This window comes from Chiloscyllium plagiosum, chromosome 48 (assembly GCF_004010195.1).
Source record: "Chiloscyllium plagiosum isolate BGI_BamShark_2017 chromosome 48, ASM401019v2, whole genome shotgun sequence".
Taxonomy (NCBI): Eukaryota; Metazoa; Chordata; class Chondrichthyes; order Orectolobiformes; family Hemiscylliidae; genus Chiloscyllium; species Chiloscyllium plagiosum.
The window spans coordinates 6553920-6558727 of record NC_057757.1 but is presented as its reverse complement, the minus strand read 5'-3'; the positions used below and the strand labels follow the sequence as shown (position 1 = coordinate 6558727).

General features: G+C 45.6%; 1 protein-coding gene across 1 annotated transcript in view; it reads right to left on the bottom strand.

The window, feature by feature from the left end:
* The window catches only part of zgc:153012 (uncharacterized protein LOC777626 homolog), a 32602-nt gene that overhangs the window by 868 nt on the left and 26926 nt on the right, over positions 1-4808 (bottom strand). The gene's annotated exons all lie outside the window — the stretch shown is intronic.

Here is a 4808-nt window from a genome sequence, read left to right as displayed (position 1 = left end):
GCAGTGTATATTCAGCAGGGTAAGGGTTACTCGTTGAGTGACAGTAGAGCCGGTGTATATTCAGTAGGATAAGGGTTACTCGCTGTGTGACAGTAGAGTCTGTGTATATTCAGCAGGGTCAGGGTTAATCGCTGTGTAACAGTACAGTCAGTGTATATTCAGCAGGGTCAGGGTTACTCGCTGAGTGACAGTACAGTCAGTGTTTATTCAGCAGGGTAAGGGTTAATCGCTGTGTAACAGTACAGTCAGTGTATATTCAGTAGGGTAAGGGTTACTCGCTGGGTGACAGTAGAGTCAGTGTATATTTAGCAGGGTAAGGGTTACTCGCTGTGTGACAGTACAGGCAGTGTATATTCAGCAGGGTAAGGGTTACTTGCTGTGTGACAGTAGAGTCAGTGTATATTCAGCTGGGTAAGGGTTACTCGCTGTGTAATAGTACAGTCAGTGTATATTCAGGAGGGTAAGGGTTACACGCTGTGAGACAGTACAGTCAGTGTATATTCAGCAGGGTAAGGGTTACTCGCTGTGTGACAATACACTCTTGTTTATTCAGCAGGGTAAGGGTTACTCGCTGTGTAACAGTACAGTCAGTGTATATTCAGCATGGTATTGGTTACACGCTGTGTGACAGTACAGTCAGTGTATATTCAGCAGGGTAAGGGTTACTCGCTGAGTGACAGTTCAGTCAGTGTATATTCAGCATGGTAATGGTTACATGCTGTGTGACAATACAGTCAGTGTATATTCAGCAGGGTAAGGGTTATTCGCTGAGTTTCAGTTCAGTCAGTGTATATTCAGCAGGATAAGGGTTACATGCTGTGTGACAGGACAGTCAGTGTATATTCAGGAGTGTAAGGGTTACTCGCTGTCTGACAGTACAGTCAGCATGTATTCAGCAGGGTAAGGGTTACTCGCTGTGTTATAGTACAGTCAGTGTTTATTCAGCAGGATAAGGGTTACTCGTTGTGTTACAGTACGGTCAGTATTTATTCAGCAGGGTTAGGACTACTCGCTGTGTGACAGTGCAGTCAGCGTTTGTTTAGCAGGGTAAGGGTTACTCGCTGCCTGACAGTACAATCAGTGTATATTCAGCAGGGTAAGGGTTACTCGCTGTCTGACAGTACACTCTGTATATTCAGCAGGCTAAGGGTTACTCGCTGCGTGACAGTACAGTCAGTGTATATTCAGCAGGGTAAGGGTTACTCACTGCCTGACAGTACAATCAGTGTATATTCAGCAGGGTAAGGGTTACTCGCTGTGTGACAGTACACTCTGTATATTCAGCAGGCTAAGGTTTACTCGCTGCGTGACAGTTCAGTCAGTGTATAATCAGCAGGGTCAGGGTTACTCGCTGAGTGACAGTACAGTCAGTGTTTATTCAGCAGGGTAAGGGTTAATCGCTGTGTAACAGTACAGTCAGTGTATATTCAGCAGGGTAAGGGTTACTCGCTGTCTGATAGTATAGTCAGTGTATATTCAGCAGGATAAGGGTTACTCGCTGTGTAATAGTACAGTCAGTGTATATTCAGCAGGGTAAGGGTTACACGCTGTGTGACAGTACAGTCAGTGTATATTCAGCTGGGTAAGGGTTACACTCTGTGTGACAGTACAGGTAGTGTATATTCAGCAGGGTAAGGGTTACTCGCTGTGTGAAAGTAGAGTCAGTGTATATTCAGTCGGGTAAGAGTTACTCGCTGTGTGACAGTAGAGTCAGTGTATGTTCAGTAGGGTAAGGATTACTCGCTGTGTGACATTGGAGTCAGTATTTATTCAGCAGGGTTAGGGTTACTCGCAGTGTAACAGTACAGTCAGTGTATATTCAGCAGAGTAAGGGTTACTCGCTGTGTGACATTATAGTGAGTGTTTATTCAGCAGGGTAAGGATTACTCGCTGAGTGACAGTAGAGCCAGTGTAGATTCAGCTGGGTAAGGGTTACACTCTGTGTGACAGTATAGTCAGTGTATATTCACTAGGGTAAGGGTTACTCGCTGTGTGACAGCAGAGTCAGTATTTATTCAGCAGGGTTAGGGTTACTCGCAGTGTAACAGTACAGTCAGTGTATATTCTGCAGGGTAAGGGTTACTCGCTGTCTGACAGTACACACTGTATATTCAGCAGGGTAAGGATTACACGCTGTGAGACTGTACAGTCTGTGTTTATTCAGCAGGGTAAGGGTTACTCGCTGTCTGACAGTACAGTCAGTGTATATTCAGTAGCGAAAGGGTTACTCGCTGTCTGACAGTACAGTCAGCATGTATTCAGCAGGGTAAGGGTTACTCGCTGTGTAATAGTACAGTCAGTGTATATTCAGTAGGGTAAGGATTACTCGCTGTGTAATAGTACAGTCAGTGTATATTCAGCAGGGTAAGGGTTACACGCTGTGAGACAGTACAGTCAGTGTTTATTCAGCAGGTTAAAGGTTACTCGCTGTGTGACAGTACAGTCAGTGTTTATTCAGCAGGTTAAAGGTTACTCGCTGTGTGACATTACAGTCAGTGTTTATTCAGCAGGATAAGGGTTACTCGCTGTGTGACAGTACAGTCTGTGTATATTCAGTAGCGAAAGGGTTACTCGCTGTGTGACAGTACAGTCAGCGTGTATTCGGCAGGGTAAGGGTTACTCTCTGTGTAATAGTACAGTCAGTGCATAATCAGCAGGGTAAGGGTTACTCGCTGTGTAATAGTACAGTCAGTGTTTATTCAGCAGGGTAAGGGTTATTCGCTGTCTGACAGTACAGTCAGTGTTTATTCAGCAGGTTAAAGGTTACACGCTGTGAGACAGTACAGTCAGTGTATATTCAGCAGGGTAAAGGTTACTCGCTGTGTAACAGTACAGTTAGTGTTTATTCAGCAGGGTAAGGGTTACTCGCTGTGTGACAGTACAGTCAGTGTATATTCAGCAGGGTAAGGGTAACTCGCTGTGTGACAGTACAGTCAGTGTTTATTCAGCAGGGTAAGGGTTACTCGCTGTCTGACAGCACAGTCAGTGTTTATTCAGTAGGGTAAGGGTTACTCGCTCTGTGACAGTACAGTCAGTGTATATTCAGCAAGGTAAGGGTTACTCGCTGTCTGACAGTACAGTCAGTGTATATTCAGCAGGGTAAGGGTTACACGCTGTGTGACAGTACAGTCAGTGTATATTCAGCAGGGTAAGGGTTACTCACTGTGTGACAGCACAGTCTGTGTGTATTACGCTGGGTAAGGGTTACTCGCTGTGTAATAGTGCAGTCAGTGTATATTCGGCAGGGTAAGGGTTACTCGCTGTGTGACAGAACAGTCAGTGTATATTCAGTAGGGTAAGGGTTACTCACTGTGTGACAGTAATGTCAGTGTATATTCAGCAAGGTAAGGGTTACTTGCTGTCTGACAGTACAGTCAGTGTATATTCAGCAGGGTAAGGGTTACTCGCTGTGTGACAGTACAGTCAGTGTATATTCAGCAGGGTAAGGGTTAATCGGTGTCTGACAGTGCAGTCAGTGTATATTCAGCAGGGTATGGATTACTCGCTGTCTGACAGTACAGTCAGTGTTTATTCAGCATGGTAAGGGTAACTCGCTATGTGACAGTACAGTTAGTGTATATTCAGCAGGGTAAGGGTAACTCGCTGTCTGACAGCACAGTCTGTGTTTATTCAGCAGGGTAAGGGTTACTCGCTGTGTGACAGTACAGTCTGTGTTTATTCAGCAGGGTAAAGGTTACACGCTGTGTGACAGAACAGTCAGTGTATATTCAGTAGGGTAAGGGTTACTCACTGTGTGACAGTACAGTCAGTGTATATTCAGCAAGGTAAGGGTTACTTGCTGTCTGACAGTACAGTCAGTGTATATTCAGCAGGGTAAGGGTTACTCACTGTGTGACAGTACAGTCAGTGTATATTCATCAGGGTAAGGGTTAATCAGTGTCTGACAGTGCAGTCAGTGTATATTCAGCAGGGTATGGATTACTCGCTGTCTGACAGTACAGTCAGTGTTTATTCAGCATGGTAAGGGTAACTCGCTATGTGACAGTACAGTTAGTGTATATTCAGCAGGGTTAGGGTAACTCGCTGTATGACAGTACAGTCTGTGTTTATTCAGCAGGGTAAGGGTTACTCGCTGTGTGACAGTACAGTCTGTGTTTATTCAGCAGGGTATGGATTACTCGCTGTCTGACAGTACAGTCAGTGTTTATTCAGCATGGTAAGGGTTACTCGCTGTGTGACAGCACAGTCCGTGTGTATTCAGCAGGGTAAGGGTTACTCGCTGTGAGACAGTACAGTCAGTGTGTATTCAGCAGGGTAAGGATTACTCGCTGTGAGACAGTACAGTCCGTGTGTATTCAGCAGGGTAAGGGTTACTCGCTGTGAGACAGTACAGTCAGTGTGTATTCAGCAGGGTAAGGGTTACTCGCTGTGAGACAGTACAGTCAGTGTTTATTCTGCAGGGTAAGGGTTACTCGCTGTGTGACAGCACAGTCCGTGTGTATTCAGCAGGGTAAGGGTTACTCGCTGTGAGACAGTACAGTCAGTGTGTATTCAGCAGGGTAAGGGTTACTCGCTGTGAGACAGTACAGTCAGTGTTTATTCTGCAGGGTAAGGGTTACTCGCTGTGTGACAGCACAGTCCGTGTGTATTCAGCAGGGTAAGGGTTACTCGCTGTGTGACAGCACAGTCAGTGTGTATTCAGCAGGGTAAGGGTTACTCGCTGTGAGACAGTACAGTCAGTGTGTATTCAGCAGGGTAAGGGTTACTCGCTGTGAGACAGTACAGTCAGTGTTTATTCAGCAGGGTAAGGGTTACTCGCTGTGTGACAGCACAGTCCGTGTGTATTC